Raw genomic sequence first — 17,852 nt, forward strand, 5'->3', positions numbered from 1 at the left:
TAGGTCCTGCTTTTAACTATCTTTAGGCTCAACCAGAATTGCATCTAACTTAGGGTCGATTTTTCCCCATTACTGAGGCAACATCCTTCATAATACTCTAATTCTATCCAAATTATTAGATTTCCCCACTCAGGCTGTTGGCAACAGGCACTTTTCTCAGGCTAGTATGAAGGTTAAGGTCTGCTGTCTTTAGTCCTTTCAGATGGGTCTTTCCCTGGCCTTGGATAATTTCCTCACATGCATGCACTCAATTGAACATGCAAGGGGGACTCTTTTCACATCTCTGGAGTTGTGTCTCTGGGCAGCTCTCTTTTTTCCAGTATTCTGCCATGTAAATTCTAGCCATTTTGGCTTCCTGGATTCTGAGTTCTGTCTCCTACACAGTGAGACAGTTGGGCTCTTCCTGGGTTCTTGCTCCCTGTGCTGCAACCTGGAAACTTCCCACATGCAGTAGAGAAAGTTTCTTGGGCAATTATCCGGTTCATCTGATTTGTTTTCCATCTTTCAGTGATCGTTGTCCTTCATTGCTTGATGTCCAGTGTCTTGAGTACCATTTTTTCTATATTGTTGTTCAGAGTTTAAGCTGTCTCTAGTGGGAGGGTAAATCTAGTTCCTGTTATTCTGGTTTGCTCAGAAACATAAGTCTTTTTCTGACAGATTACAATCACGTCAATAGAAGCAGTCATGATGGCAAGCCTTGTCATGGAATTAGAGGACAGAAAACCTGACTTCATTACACTAAGCAAAGAATACAGACTACCCAAGGCAAAGGAAGTCAACTCTCCTCCTTCAAGCTTGTCTTACTGAGCATTTGAGTGCCATCAACCAGTTAAAATGAACAGCTGGAATTATAATATTCTAAGAGCGCTGAATTAGATTTGTGTGTAGTGTTGTTGAGGAGTTTTTTTCTAGTCCTAGAAGGATACCCACAGGCATCTGATGTCCCTCCGTGCCAGCTGTGGTCTGAATATTTGTGTTCCCTCAAAATTCATATGTTGAAACCTAATTTCCAATGTGATAATATTAAGGGGTGGGACCTTTTGGAGATAATTAGGTAATGAGGGTGGAGCCTTCATACATGGGATTAGTGCCCTCATAAAAGAGGCCTGAGAGAGCCTGTTTGTCTCTTCCACCATGTGAGGACACAGCAAGAAGGGACCATCTATGAGCCAGAGAGTGAGCCCTTACCAAACACTGAATCTGATAGTGCCCTGATTATAAACTTCCCATCCTCTAGAACTGTAATTCATAAACTTACATTGTTTATAAGCTACCCAGTCTGTGGTATTTTCTTACAGCAGCCTAAATGAACTAAGACAGTGCCCAAGAAAGATATAAGGGAAAGAGTTCCAGCTGGGAATACGTTCCAAAGACGCTGTCTCCAGCACTGCATGGGACAAGGATGAAGCTTCATCAGCCAGCTGAACTGGAACAAGTATGTTCTAAAACTCCATCTTATTTTAACTTTCCTATTTTTAATACAGAGTTCATCCATACCAACCTTCTTAACCATAAAGCCATTCCAAGCTCTAACTTTTGTTAATTAGCACTTTGCAAATTAGAACTTCAGTGTGAAACATATTTTAAGCATATTGGATGGAACAAAGTATAGTTTGAGAATGTTATCAATCTTATAGGAATGGATCAGACAGAACACGGTGAAGTCAACAATGTGCTTTTATTAATATTCTTCAATCCAAGAAGCCCAACTTCTTCCTTCTTTTGTTTGTTCTGACACTTGAGATCATCACTAATGCTCCTTTCAAGCTTCAACATTCCATTTTTGCCAGCCATTTGCTAGTCTAGTCAATTTATTAAGAACTGAAATATAAAGAGGTAAAATGTAAAGGCATCTGAGTAATAGAACATGGAATTTAAGAATCAGAAAATCTTTCAGTGAAGAATATATACATCTGACTCTGTAACCTTGGGGTAAAAATCATTTTTCCTCACTAGGATCTAATACTATCACTACTTAAGGGTGAATAAATTATAAGTCCAGACTCACCCATGATGTGAGAATGAATTAAGCAAATATGGAAGCACTTTTGAAATACAAATTGCAATTGCAACTGCCCAACGCCACAAACAGAAAATCAAACACCGCATGTTCTCACTCATAGGCAGGTGTTGAACAATGAGAACACATGGACATAGGGAGGGGAGCACTACACGCTGGGGTCTGTTGGGGGGAAATAGGGGAGGGACAGTGGGGGGTGGGGAGTTGGGGAGAGATAGCATGGGGAGAAATGCCAGATATAGGTGAAGGGGAGGAAGGCAGCAAATCACACTGCCACATATGCACCTATGCAACAATCTTGCATGTTCTTCACATGTACCCCAAAACCTAAAATGCAATAAAAAAAAAAAAGAAATTAGAAAATATCTCTTATATATCAAGGATTCGAAACACAAGAACATCCCCAAAATATAACATTCAAACTGATTTTCTTAATGATTGATCATTTTAAAAAATCACATAAGGGTAATAATTGGGGGATGATCTACCACATCTTGTAGCTTGTGGTGTGCTGTTCAGTGATATTATTGTGGCCAAGACGGTACCAAAGAGCAGGTGATCACAGTGACGTCGTGGCAGGACCACTGACAATGCTCATGATGTGACAGTTCTTTATCATTCATAGGCTGGGCTGGTTATAAAGTATTGAACTGGTATTGTTCACATCTCTATCATGTGATGAGACATTCTTGTCACCATTATTCAGTTTCTGAATATTCTTGGTAAATGATCTTCAGGGAGCCCTGGCTTCTGACTGAGGTTTTCTATCTTTTGTCAAGCCACCTCATTCCCTCACTTTTCAATCACTTTACCTATGACTAATAGAAAGTTCAAAGCAAAAACCTATTGATTAATTTTCAACTAGCAACAGATCATGAAACACATTTTGCATGTACATTTTTTGATTCCCATTCTCTTGACCAGAGTAAAATAGCTGGAAATAAAAGACATGTAAAAAATCTCATGCAGTTTTAATAATGGATCTAAGAGGAAAAATGTAAAAGATACAGATACCTTGATTGCCTCCTCTTCATCCCATTGGTGAGGGAGGGATTCCATGCTATGATTATGGGAATGGCTCAATACATGACACTGAATACTGGACAGATGAGATTGACAGCAGTGTACAGTCCAGGGGAGGAGAAGACACTGCACCACACAAGCCTGGATGTGGGTGTGCTCAGGAACAGAGTGAATAAGCAGACCCTGTGGAGAGCAGGCTTTGCAGTAGCAACAGCATGGAATGACTCCTTGTTTCTACAGATGGATGTGATTGGCTTGTTTGAATAATTTGGTGGGCTGGCAGGGAACTGAAGTCTACTACTCAGTGATAAGCAGGCACTGGGTCTTGTCTTTTTTTTTTTTTTTTTTTTTTTTGAGACAGAGTATTGATCTTGTTGCCCAGACTGGAGTGCAATGGTGTGGTCTTGGCTCACTGCTATCTCTGCCTCCGTGGTTCAAGTGATTCTCCTGCCTCAGCCCTCCCCAGTAGCTGGGATTACAGGCATGAGCCACCATGAATGGCTACTTTTGTATTTTTAGTAGAGACAGGGTGCCTCCATGTTGGTCAGGCGGGTCTTGAATTCCTGACCTCAGGTGATCCGCCCACCTTGACCTCCCAAAGTGCTGGGGTTACAGCCTTGTACTTGTAATTAGAAGGGTTGTTTGGCTAGGAGACCTTATCAGTAGGAGCAGAGTGGGTAGAATGATACAGTCAGGACATCAGAGGCCCTCCCAGTTTAGATGTCAAGGTAGTACATCATTGTCATTTTAAGCCTTATGCCACATTAGAGCTCATATAAAAACACTTACCGATTTGGACCAGGAGGCACATCTCCCATAACTTCTGTCGTCCATCACCTTTCACCCCTGCACGTTAATCAAACAATAAAGAAAAGTAGTTTCAAAGTATTAGGCAGAATTAGGAGTGCTGAAAGCATTGTTGAGGCCATTCCTAGCCTTCCTCCTTTGTTCAGAAACTGCAGATCAAAAGTCGAGGGGCCTTCCTCGGCGGCCTGCGGTTGGTGGCTGCCCTGTCTCCAGCAAAGGTTTTTGTGACTGTTCAGACACAACTGTGACTCCCCATGAGCTCCCCTCACCTTAGGCAGGTCCACCTACATTTACCAAGACAAGGGAACAGAGTCAATTGTCCTTGTTAGTCACTGTGACTATAACTTAGAAGAATAGAATCTTAGTGATCACACTTAATGAAAATACAAGATGACAAGAAAGTAATCCGCAACTGTTTATGGACAAGAATTTAGGAAAAATGTATTAAGAACAGTTATAATTAGAGCTACACACACAAAACAGATACATGATATGCTATATTATAATAAAATTGACATATTTCCTGTATTTACAGATTGAATAAATGTAAAACAATAAAATTAATTGAAAACATTTTTCTTGTGCTTTTGTGTTCAGTGATACTGTCTTAGTTTTATATTAAAGTTTTAAATGTTAAATGATGACATTTCAAATATACAGCCAAGTACCAAAATTATTAATAGACACTCCTGTACCAACCTACCATATTAACAGACATTAACATTTTGCTTTATTTGCCTTAGAATCAATTTTCTCTGTTTTAAAAACAGAAAGCATTAAGCATAGATAAAGCACTCCCATCTCACCCTCTAGCTCTGTCTCCAGAGGTAACCACCACCCTGAAGTTAATATGTTTCTTTTCTTGTATGTATGTTTAAACTTTTGTTATATTATATAGACATCTCCATAAATGATATATGCTGTTATTTTGTATGCTTTAAATATTTATACAAATATTAGAAACCATATGGTACATTTCATTTTGTAACTTGCTTTTCTTACCAACATGTTTTGACATTTATCTGTGTTAATATATGTAGATCAAGTTTGTTCATTTTAACTTTCTGTATATTTCATTACATGAATAAATGAGTTTATTCACTCATTGGCTTACTGAGCACAGTGGTGTTTGGTTTTTGTTTGTTGTTGAAGCAACAGGAGATAGAATCGAAGCAATCCATGCTGCAAGGAAGATTTTCTCCATGGGCACATATATAATGGCCACTGTAGGCATCAGCCTTATATTTGATAGCTGGAAAAACACTTATTTTTGATGGCTCAGCTTAAATAAATATGATATATTTACCGTTGTCATCATTGTTTTAACAAATCTTCCTTTCATGATTCTTCTAATAACATTGAAAAGTTAATTTTTCTTTTTTACCGAAACACGAAATGCAAGCTCCCTGATAAATAAACGCTATTACCCTAAATTCTTCAAACGAATTTATGTCATATGTTTTAATATATAAATGTTGACACCACTGACATTTAAAATAAAATGTGGGTAGAAATAGGGCATTTAACATTAATATACCTCACACATGTTTACCTATGTAAGAAACCTATACATGTATCCCAGAACTTAAGATTAAATTAAATTAAAACATTAATATACCCAAAGTTTGCTGATGGCTAGCTAGCTTACTTCCAGAATAACTGCGGGTTCTCTGTTCCTCCACCTGGGCCTCACACAGCTGTTTCCATGAGTTCCTTGGATGCCTGAGATGCTCCAGTGAGCAGACCTCTTATGGTGTCTGTGTCTGACCTACTCCTCAGTGTCTGCTTTCCCTAAGCCTGTGAGGTTTCATCTCATCCTTGTCTCAGAGCACCCTGGCCTCTGCAGCTGTAGATGTCCCCTTCTAGAGTCCAGCTTCCTCGATCTACTGTCCTCTAAACTGACGCTGGAGAGGAGCCAGCCCCTGAGCCCTCACTGTGACTAAGCTGTGCTGAGTTCAAGGGAGAAGTGGAGGAAACACTCCTCTTCCCAGCTCAGTGTCACCTGGGCCTGGATGTGGCACTAGTCAGGCCTAAACCCCACAAAATATGACAAAGCCTCTCAGAACCAGCCTGTCGGACTTATGGGTCTAGGCTCTCTCTCTCCATGGGGCTAGGCTGGGGAGCAGCCAACGGTGACCACTGTCATTCTCCTCACTGTCCTTTCTCTACCAATCTATATCACAGGTATCCCTGCATACAACTCCCTCCTGGCAGCCCCATTCTCTAAGCAAATCCTCATGCAAATATACTTCTGAGAGAGCCAGCCCCACGTGACCTGACAGGTTGGGTCTAGATTTCTCTCTGGGTACAGCCAAGATCCCTGCCCACAAATACAACACACAACACACACACACACAGTTGACATATCCCACACCACACCAAACACACTATCAGCATCTTCATTCTCCAACATCTCTCTCTCTCTCTCCCCTGGCTTCTTCCCACAGCTCCTTCCTGTGTTTCCACGTGTTCAAGTCTCTTTCATCCTCAACTAAACAGACAACTTAGACATTCCGTAGACCTGCCTCCTCTCTAACTACTGCCCCAACTCTCTTTTATCCTTCACAGACAAACTTTTTTCTTTTAAACTAATTTTAAAATCTGACTGATGTTAACTCTAGACACATCAGTATTACTTAATGTTTACGGTGAACTTATATTCAATTTATAACTAAGAAAATTCATAGTCTCTATGATGGATTGAATTATGTCTCTCAAAAAAGGTATGTTTGAGTCCCAACCCCCAGGACTGCACGATGGGACCCCATTCGGAGACAGGATAATCAGGTTAAAATGAGTCATTGTGATGGGCTCTAACCCGACAGGGCTGTTGGCTTTATACAAAGGGGAAATCTGGACACAGATGTACGCACAGGGAGAACACCACATGAAGATGAAGGCAGAGATCGGGATGATGCTTCCATAAGCCAAGTTATACACCCCAAATCACCAGCAAACCACTAGAGGCGAGGGCAGCAGCTTAGAACAAACTTCTTTCTCAAAAATCTGAGATCAAGTCAGACTTGACCTCAGACTTGTTGCCTCAAAACTGTGAGACAGCAAGTTTCTGTAATTTAAGCCATTCAGTATTTGGTACTTCATTTTGGCAGCCCCAGGACACTGATACAGTCTCTGAATCGCCATTCCCAAATTTCGATGGTGTCCTCCAGCCGTCTCTCTCCACTGTCTAATCTCCCAATGCATGTATCCACTCATCGATACCATCAATACATCTGCGCTCACCATTCTGCTGTATTTTCTCATCTAAGCCACCAATGACTTTCTTTTTGCTAATACCGATGAAATGTTCTTCAGCTCTTTCCCAAACCCTCTGCAACATTTTCCCTTGTTTCTCTGTCCCTTCTTTCTCTTGTCTTCCGTGGCACTGCACTGCCATGTCTTCCTCCTGCTTCTCTGGTTTGCTTTAGTGTCCTTTGGATTTCCCCTTCCATTGCCCCTTCCTTAAGTGGAAATGTGCCTTGGGGTTCTAGCTCGAGTCCTCTTACCTTGCCACGTTAGCCTGTCCCTGAGGACTCTTATCCAATCCTGTTGGCTTTAAGCATCATCTGTCAATCTGTCATCAGAATTTTCATTTAGATTTTTCTCCTGGATTTCAGACTCCTTCATTATCAGAGCTCGTTTGTCTGATGGAAAAAGAAACCCACTCAAACTAGTTTGCGTGAAAGGGGGTTTATTGGGTGGAATCAGGGTTACCTGACAGCTCTAAATAGCAAGAATTACACACCTCACAAAGGAGGGATGGAAGGCTGGAGAACAAAGCCCAACTTTCTCCACACCCCTCTCCCATGCCACCTACTCCCCATCTTTCAGCAGATTCCAGGGGAGAAGCACCCAAGGACTTCCCCTGGGTTCCCTATACTTGCCCTCGAAGGAAGGGCAAGCTCAGTTACCTGTCTGTAGTCTGGTCTCTGCTTTCCTCCCTACCCTCATCTCTCTGCTCACTCAGTCACTGTCTGGGTGCCAACCACACCAGCTTTTTCAAATCCTTGCAGGCCTCCAGCATGCTGGCCTCCAGGACCTGGACATGACTCCTTTCATCTCCCTGGTACAAACTACCTTCCTTTTCACTTGGCTAACCCCAACTCCTCCAGTGCATTGTAGCATATGTCCACTTCCTTTTGGAAGTTTCCCTGCTTGCCACTACTCCCCCTCAAATCTGAGTTTTTTATTTTGGCTTTGGGGCCGCCAGCCCCCTATGTTTCCCACATCATGCACCCACACTGTGTAGCATTTCCATCTATTCTTCCACACTCCTCACTGAGCTGAAAAGCTGGAAGCATCTGCAGGACACAGCTGAGCTAGGTAAGGCTTGCTTGTTAAAAATCACAGAAACCCTAAGTTAGTACAGGCCAGTGTCAACCTCGGTACTACTGAGGTTTTGGGCTGAATCATTCTTCTGAGGGAGAGCTGTGTGTGTGCCTCACAGGATGCTACACAGCACTGTTGGCCTCTACTCATTAGATAGATGCCAGTTACACTCTCCCCTCCCTCAGTCAGGACAAAAAAAAAAAGTCTCCAGATGTTGCCAAATGTTTCTTGGGGGCAAAATTGCTCCCAGTTGAGAACCACTCATTTAGGCTAACAGGGGTATTTGTTACAGGGATACTGGTGATAACCAGGGTCTGATGTAGTTAGGGATTCTAGCGAGTGGCCTTCTTGTGTTCCCCAGAAACTAGACATAGGGACTAAAACAGCTCTGCAAATGGCATCTTCCTGGAGTGTGAAGTTTGCAGACTATGAAGAGCAAGGTGCAACCAGCAGGAGCTGATGCCCAAGCATTAGGTAGGTCTTGGAGGTCATGCAGGAGAGTTGGGCTTTCTCCTCCTAACGTGTTGGATGCAAACAGGAAGCAATGTGGTGATATTTGCAATGTAGACAGATGGAGGCAGCAGTGTGAGCAGATGTGCAAAGGGTGGAGGTTTAAGGCAAGAAGTCTGGACTCTCCATCAGAGGGTCACAAGACAGGTTGACACATGGTGTGAACGAGAAAAGTGAGGGCTTCAACGGAGGCAGCAGTTATGCCACCTTTCCCTTTTGTTATTTGTGGTAATGCTTGGATAAGTACACTTTTAACGTTTTTACTTGGTAATTTGTTTGTTTTTGGTAGGAACCAAGAGATGACTACAAGAAAGGAAAATAGGGTACTTAACTGATTTGCTAGGCTACCTTAAGAACTCAGCAAATGATGATTTGTTGGAGAAAATAAACATTGTAATTTGTTTGTAACAAATTACATTGTAATTTAAATGTGAGACAGAACAATTTAGATTTTATTCTTGCCTATATTATTACATGCCATTCTTCCTTGTTTTGAAACTCTTAACTACGTGAGGCAGAGCTAGGAATTTCTCCTGGCATACTTTTCCTTAACAGTAGAATCCCAGATTTTTGCTGGCCTCATAGCTTTCGGAGTAAAGTTTTACAGGTACCATAAGGGGACTAAGTTCTGGCCTGATACAGCAGAAGTGAGGAATGTGATGCTTAGAAGTTTTCCTAAAGGGAGGAAGTGAATTCTTGGTTCTCTTTTGCACTGGTTTGAAGGCAGACACAGAGGCTGGTGCTTCAGGAACTATATTGGGCCATGACGCAAAAGCGTGTGTTGAGGATGTGGTGCAGCAAAATAAAGAAACCCCGCTTCCTGATCCGACAGCACAAGGACCAGCAAACTTTTTCTCTACAGGGCCAAATCTTCAGTTTCATTAACCATACAGGTCTCTGTCACAACTAGTGACAAAATTCTGCCATTTGAGAGTGAAAATATCCATGGGTAATATTGAATGAATGAGTTTCTAAATGTTCCGATTTGGTTTTTGATAAAACTTTATTTGTGGACATTGAAATTTGAATCCCTTATAATTACCTTTTTTCAAAATTCTATGCAAAGAAACAGTAGAATCTCTTGTCATTTTCAGACATTAAAAAATGCGATAATAGGCCAGGTGCAGTGGCTCATGCCTGTAATCCCAGCACTTTGGGAGGCTGAAGCAGGTGGATCGCCTGAGGTCGGGAGTTTGAAACCAGCCTGACCAACATGGAGAAACCCCATCTCTACTAAAAATACAAAATTAGCTGGTGTGGTGACGCATGTCTGTAATCCCATCTACTCGGGAGGATGAGGCAGGAGAATAGCTTAAACTAGGGAGGCGAAGGTTGCGGTGAGTCGAGATCACACCATTGCATTCCAGCCTGGGCAACAAAAGCGAAACTCTGTCTCAAAAAAAAAAAAAAAAAAGATCGTGGAGACTAAAAATGTAATAATAATAATTCCTGGCTTCAAAGCTATACAAAAACATACTGTGGGGCCAGATTTGGCGTGGGGCATATTTTGCCCACCCCTGAAATAGATCACCATACTGCCCAAAATTGGTGATCTTCAGGCTTCAGCTACAGGAGAAAGACATTTCCGTGTTGCTTCTGCTAGATGGAATTTGCTCTGATTCAGCAGAACGAATTTCTGACTTACAATTAGTAGATGCAGCAGCCCCTGGGGTGCTCCACCCACACGCAACCCGTATCAGTTCTTTTCCAGCTCTGTGCACCCTTCCCGGCTTCTGTGGTTTGCTTCTAAGGCTCCAACTTGCAACTCTCTTTTAAAATAACCTTATGTCCACTGGCACCTGCATCTGGAAAGTTGGAAGTGCCTGAGAATTTACATGCCCTCGGGCGGTCCTTCTCTAGAGAACCTCAAAGCCTTGCTGACTTCTGCATCTGGATGAACTCACAGAATTTATACCTGGATTTTCCTTAGAATCAGGCAGAAGCCTCCCTCCTCAGGACTTTGCCTGACATCACACCTTTGCTTGGTTTGCTCCCAGCTCCTGTCCTGTTTCTCCTGCTCTTTCCTGGACTTCCTATGAGAGCACTTCCTTCATAATTCACATGTACAGAGCCCTTGTCAAGGTCTACTTCTGGCAACTTCAATCTAAGCCATAGTAATTGTCCTTGCTCAAGGAGCTTTTTCTCCAGACTCTAATAAAACAGAAGAAACAGCAGTCTCCTCTTTATAGAAATAAAAAGGAGTGTTCTACGTAAAGCCCTTTTTACAGAGCAACATAATGGGAGACAGCAGGGACTCTGGAGTCAGCCTGCTAATAAACAGGTCTCAAGATTCCTCATCTGTAAAACGGAGCTAATGACAATGACGGTACAGGGTTGTGTTGAGGCTATGTTAAATATCATGGCACTCACACATACTGTCCAGCACACAAGAAACACTCCATGAAAGTTGGTTAGTATGAGCATTGTTAATGTGTTATCTGAAGCATTTTGACACAACCACTGCTACTTGTAAATTCCAAGCGTTGCTACTACTGCTACTTGTAATTCCAGCATTTTCTTTGTTCGTAATAGAAAAACAAGTGCTATCTGCTGTTCTATGAGAAGCTGATGATGAATTACCAAATAAGATTTTCTACTCTGTAGGTATATTTGAATATCAGAACGTCCAATTAATTACAGTATGAATATAAAAAGGACACATCCTGCTTGAAAATGTCAGCAGTAAGTTAGGCAAATAAATGGCTGTGCTCTGAAACCAGGCATACGTGGGCCATAATCCCAAATACGCTGCTTCTATAGAGACATTACTATTGATTTACCCAATCAGATGGCCAATACTTACCTCCTAAGATTATTGTGAAGATTAGGCAAAACTGTGCATAAAAAGCATTTAGCTACTCCTTATTAGGATCTTCCTATGTCCCCGGCACTGTGCTATTATTATCCATGCCTGATTCCCCGGATGCAAAGTGGAGAGATTTCAAACATCACTCAGACACCTTTACCCTGACGACAAAGGCAGCAATGGCGAAAATTCCCAGAAGATAATTTTTTAGAAGATAGTCACCTGGCTTTTTCCTTGGCCATTGGCCTTCTTGGGTCAGTTGGCTAGAAACCAAGCCCCACCACAACAAAGAAACACCAAGGAAAATGAGTCTCTTCATTGCTGCTGAAAGCAGGGGAAGCCGCGTCCTCTTACAAACTCTTTACTGTGCTTGAGCCAAGCGAGTCTCCATTTTTCAGCTTCAGCACCATCCGGTCAATGCTTTGTAGGAAGAGTTGCAAGTCGGGGTGTTAGCATGCCAGTGTTTGTGCATCTCTCTGGGAGCCCTCCTGGCAGAGCCCTCCTCTGCACCAGCGCAGAGTTCTGATGTGGGGCAGGCAGGCTGTCAGAGCTCAAAGAGAAAACAAATCTCTTCTGTATAGTCCAGGAAAGCCTCACCAAAGAGCCTTTTTGCTCTGCTTAGGAGGGAATGAAAAAAAAAAAAAAAAAAGGGAGAACCACACCCTTCAAAGGCCTCAGTAAATATTTGAAGCGTGTCTGACTCACCAACTAGGTTTGACCAAATGAGAACTCTCCTTATTTAGGTATTTATGAAATGATCAAATAGTAGGATTGCATTTCCATGAGCTAGAGAGTTCTTATTTAGTGGTACAGATTTTTTTTTTAATTCAGACTTTTCTCTTTTTTTTTGCCACATTCAGCAATTGCTATCAGATGCCGAATGTCTGTGGTCACATACTCAGCTTCCTGTTTATAAACGCGTTCTGTTTTCAGTGAGTCAGCAGTTTCTTGTTCTAAAGAGAGGTAAAACTGGCTGTGTCATGTCAGGGCCACGCGGGGTTCAATGGGCTTTGTGAATGGCCCAGTGTGGTGCCAGGCCTCATGGTTTGTGTGAACAGGTACTCATACTGTTTGCAGCTCTTCATCAGCTAAAATAATTCAGCCCAGTGAGTTTGGTGGTTTCTCATCGGATTTTGTCCAAGTGAAACAAAGCCAGACACTAGTTAAAGTGGTAAAGACAGATATTAACCAGTAGTAACCATTGCACTAGGGAATAGTCCAATGTAAACCGAACTCAGTTTCCATTTGTGCAGAGATGACTGGACTTTTTTTTTCTTGAGACAGTGTTTCACTCTTGTCACCCAGACTGGAGTGCAATGGCATGATCTTGGCTCACTGCAGCGTCCCCCTCCCAGGTTCAAGCCATTCTCATGCCTCAGCCTCCTGAGTAGCTGGGATTACAGGCATGCAACACCACGCCTGGCTAATTTTTCGTGTTTTTAGTAGAGACGGGTTTTGCCATGTTGGCCAGGCTGGTCTCAAATTCCTGACCTCAGGTGATCCACCCATCTCCCCACCTTGGCATCCCAAAGTGCTGGGATTACAGGCATGAGCCACCACATCCTGCCTGACTGGGCATTTTTAAGGAAGAATGAGGGAATAGGAAGGAGGGCAAACAGAGAACCAGTAGGGTCAGGGAAGTGAAAAATTACAAAAGGTTATTTCAATGCAATCAGACCAGCTGTGTCTGCTAGCTGGCTATTAGGGAAGTTAGGATTCTATCCTCTTTGAGACTGGGAGACAGAGGTCCTTACCTGTCCTGATAATTACATTCAAAGGAATAGCTTTCAGGGCCTTGAGAAACATACTCTTGGGTTGTAGGAGATACATATACATCTCAAAGGTTACAGAGAAGGAAGTCATAATTGCCCTTCTTAGTAAGTGCTCTAAGAAAGGCTGGTGGGGCTAGCTCCGGGTGTGGGCTGGAGCAAACAGTAAATTCCTCTGGCAGCCTTGAGCTTTCTCAGGCAAGCATCCTTAAGGGGGTAGGGACATCCTAGGGATGTGGCCTTGAGGTGTTGGAAACTTTGTTAGCAATTGTACAAGTGTTCTGGAGCAAGGTTGAGGCCTGGCTGAGAAGAGGACTCAGAAGAACCCGGCCAGCGTTTACTCAAGGTCAGAATCTTTGTCACTGGGAGGCAGCCCAGGGTCTGTCTTTGGCACTTCACTCACTCACTTTTGTGCTACTGCTACCTGACCTCGCCTAACTGTCCCCTTGTCAGCCCCAGTGGCCTCCAGCTGCCAGGTGGACTGGAACTTCAAATGACTGATCTCCTTGATGAGCCTGGGATTTCTGGACTTTCCTGCTTCCCCTCCCGTGGCCCCATCCGCCGCTCCTTTCACACTCCCTTGTAAGCCAGCTCCACACTGCCTTTGGAATTCGGTTTTTCTTTCCTCTCTTTCTGCGAAAGCCTTCCCTGAGCTCCAAGACCTGGGCTTGGCATTCCCACAACACCAAGCTCTTCTCCCTTGCAGCATTTATTGCACTGTATTTTAGAGAATAGTTAAGAATCAGTTTTCCCCACCAAACTGTAAGCCACAGAAGAGCAGGGACTAGGTGCAATTCAATCAGCAGGTGCTTGCTAAGAGCTTGCTGAGGAGTGGATGGGTGGTACCTGTCCTTTGATGCCTCCTCTCAGGCCACTGTTCTTAATGATTGAGAATACAGGCTCTGGGTTTGAATCCCAGCCATTCCAATTACTCTCTGTGTGACCTTGGGCAAGGTGCTTCACCCTTCTGTGCCTAAGTCATCTCGACTGTCAGGAGGGTAGATGATGATCTCCGTCTCACTGGCAGCTGTGAGGGTTAAAGGCATTGTATGTGTACCTGCTTGGAAGAGAGCCTGGCACAAGGAATTCTCAGTGTCACCATTATTACCACTGTGTGTTCCAAGGAGGCGATCAGCTACTCTGCCAATGATTCATTGAGTGAATAAATGCCCAACAGACCATTGGCCTTTACTGCTTCTGTTTTCTGACTGACTCTGAGAGAGTCAAGGCCTTAGTCCCCTCCTAAGCCTGGCTGGCTGGAGATCTGACGTGGGGCAGGCACCACGTGGAGCCATGGAAGCTGAAGGGCAGAGCTGGATCTGGCCAGGACTCTGCCTCAGCCTCAGCAGCTTTTCTGCCTGCTCTCACATCTGTTTCCCCAGAATTGCCCCCGCTCAGTTGTAGCCTGCCTCTGCTGCCCGTTCCAACTTAGACCCTCCCACAAACACTCGCACACTCCCTCTCCATCTCTCTATCACTTACACCCTCACACACATCCTCGCAGGCACACTCACACTCTCACATGCACGCCCTCACTCTCACTCACATGTTCTTACACCCACACACTCTTCTCATACACACTCATGCACACACACACTGATTCTCACACTGCCTCATACTGTCTTCATTGTTCACATGTACACAGTCACAAACACACGCTCTCAGGTGCACATTCACGCTCTCACATACTCTTACACCCACACACGAACACACTTCCTCATGCACACTCACATATACTCACATTCCTACTCTGTCTCATACTTTCTCCTCGTCTCTCCCATGTACACACACACACACTTTCTCATGCACACTCAAGCTCCCACATGAACATTCACACTCTCACATATTCTCACGTGCACACACACACACTCTTTCTCATGCACACACACTGTCATGTGCACACTCACACATCCACACATTCATACTCTGTTTCATGCTTTCTGTCTGTCTCTTCCATGTACACATACACATACACTCTCTGGTGCACACTCACCCTCATACACACACATAGACCCAAACTTATACACACTCACTATCACACTGTTACCAACAAAACAACAGGAACTAAGATCACCAGTGGCCTCCATGCCATTTTCAGGACATTTTCAGTCTGTAGTTCCCCAACCCCTTCCCAGGAGCAGCAGAGGGGCTGGGTCCCCTTCCCTGTGGGATTCTCTCCCTCCTTGGCTTCCAGAGCCCAGTGTTCTCCTGGTTTTCCTCCCAGTGGTTCTCTGTCTCCTTTGCAGGTCTGCCCTTTCTTACTCAGCCAGTAAGTTCATGGGCTCTTCCTCCTCTGCCTTCCTGCCCTCTGCCAGGGTATCCAGCATCCCTGTGGCTCCAAATACCAGCTACAGACAAATGGACCGTGAGCACCCTCCCTCCTTACACCTGCTCTTCCTTCTGCCTGAAATGTATGTCACTTCTAGTCTCTGTTCAAATGTCACCTTGTCAGAGAGAACATCCCTGGTCACCAGAACTAGAATAGCCCCTTACTCCTCACCACCTATCCCATTAACCCTGGCTTAATTTTCTTTCTTCCCTGTTACTGCCTGAAATACTCTCCATTTGTTTATAATCTGTTCAGCCCTACTAGAGGGTAAGCTCTGGGAGAATTTGCAGAAGATACTAGTCTAGGTGCCAGAGACATAGCAGTGAACAAAAATGTTAAGGTTTCAATGAATACTTTTAAATATGTGTGAATGAAATGAAATTTTTAGCTCGAGCATTCCTCTGAGCTCCAGAGCAATACAGCCAATTGCTGACTTGACAGCTTCTCTTGGATGTCTCAGCAGCATCTCAAACTTAGTCTCCCTAGACTAACAATGGAAATAGCCTATATCTGCTCTATCCAATGGGGTAGCCACTAGTCACACGTGACTGGAGCACTTGAGATGTGACAAGTGTGACTGATGAGCTGAAGTTTTAATTCCATTTATTTTTAATTAAACCTAAAATGTAAAAGGCCCTGTGTTGCCAGGGGCTGCCATATGGGGCAGCGTAGTTATCTGAACTGGTGATCCTCTGCCCACACCTGGTCCGGTGCTCTCGATCTTAACAAATGGCACCACTATCTACTCAGATGGGAAAGCTGACAGCCAGGCGTCATTCTCGACCAGCTGCCTTTCCTGTGAGCCAATCCATCACCAAATCCTATTGATTTGGTCTCTCTCTCTTTCTCTCTCTCTATATATATATAGGTCTATATATATAGAGAGAGAGACATATATACGTATATTTCCATTAATTCCACCACTGCCACCACCGCAGAAGAAAATCATCATTTCTCATCTTGATTAAAGCCTCTTAACTGAATTACCCATTCTACTTTCCCTTTCTCCAATTCAGTCTCCATATTCCTCCAAAGGAAGCCACAGTGAATAGAGTGCACCCTGACCCTGACCTTGCATCACTCCCTCACCCAATCGAATATCTTTCAATGGGTGGCTTCTTTGGATGGCCTGCAGGTTTCTGCAAAGGTGTGAGTCCTGCTCACCTTTACCACAGGCTCTCTGCTGCTCTCTCTGGGCTCCAGCCACAAAGTCATCTTTTTTTTTTTTTTTTTTTTTTTTAAATGGACATAGACATACAGAGGGAAGGCTCAGGGGAAAGACGGCCCTCTACAAGCCAAGGACAGAGGCCTCTGAAGGAACTAACCCTGACAGCACCTTGATATTGGACTTCTAGCCTCCAGAACAAATTTCTCACAGTTTGTTGTACTCTGTTATGGACGCTCTAGCAAATCGATGCAGATCTCATCTGTCAGAAACTAGGAAAGGGCTCCATGGTGACGGTTGATCTCTGCTCCGTGATGCTTGGAGTCCCAACTGAGAAAACTCACAGGAAGTGGTTGACCCCGTGACTGGAAGGCTGCAGTCGCGGGCAAGCTTGTTTACTCACATATGTGGTACCTGACTTTGTGGAATGGGTTGAATTTGTATCCCCCCACTCACCCTCATTCATATGTTGAAGTCCAAAATCCCAGTACCCCAGAATGTGACCTTAGTGGAAACAGGATTGTTGCAGATATAATTAGTTAAGTTAGGATTAAGGTCACACTAAAGTAGGATGGCCTCTAATCCACCGTGACCGCTCTCCTTATGAAAAGGGGAGAGTTGGACACAGGTGCACACACAAGGAGAACTTCATGTTAAGATGAAAGCAGAGACCAGGCACAGTGGCTCATGCCTGTAATCCCAGCACTTTGGAAGGTCAAGGTGGGCAGATCACCTGAGGTCAGGAGTTCGAGACCAGCCTGATCCAACATAGTGAAACCCCGTCTCTACTAAAAATACAAAATTAGCCAGGCTTGGTGACAAATGCCTGTAATCCCAGCTACTTGGAAGGCTGAGGCATGAGAATCATTTGAACCTGGGAGGTGGAGGCTGAAGTGAGCTGAGATTGCGCCACTGTACTCCAACCTGGGTAAAAGCGTGAGACTCTGTCTCAAAAAAAAAAAAAAAAAAATTAAAGTAGAGACCAGGTGACGAAGCAGAAGCCAATGAACGCCAAAGATTGCCAGCAAACCACCAGGAGCTGAGAGAGGCCTGAAATAGAATTTTCCTTGCAGTCCTTAGAAAAAACCAGCCCT

The 17,852-nt window shown here is 43.8% G+C and overlaps 1 long non-coding RNA gene across 3 annotated transcripts; it reads right to left on the bottom strand.

The window, feature by feature from the left end:
- Positions 1-1,659: 1,659 nt before the first annotated feature.
- LOC110569379 (uncharacterized) lies at positions 1,660-12,116 on the bottom strand. 3 transcript variants are annotated; one of them, XR_010342587.1, is made up of 3 exons: positions 11,493-12,116; positions 3,833-7,494; positions 1,660-3,226 (listed from the first exon to the last, which is right to left on the bottom strand). It is a non-coding gene; the product is annotated as an uncharacterized LOC110569379 (long non-coding RNA). The 3 variants fall into 3 exon arrangements; XR_002479482.2 differs by having other exon boundaries at positions 1,660-1,821; positions 2,306-7,494; XR_010342586.1 differs by having other exon boundaries at positions 1,660-7,494.
- Positions 12,117-17,852: the final 5,736 nt, after the last annotated feature.

This window comes from Aotus nancymaae, unplaced genomic scaffold, assembly GCF_030222135.1.
Source record: "Aotus nancymaae isolate 86718 unplaced genomic scaffold, 86718_ANA_hifiasm-v0.15.2.pri h1tg000014l, whole genome shotgun sequence".
NCBI lineage: Eukaryota > Metazoa > Chordata > Mammalia > Primates > Aotidae > Aotus > Aotus nancymaae.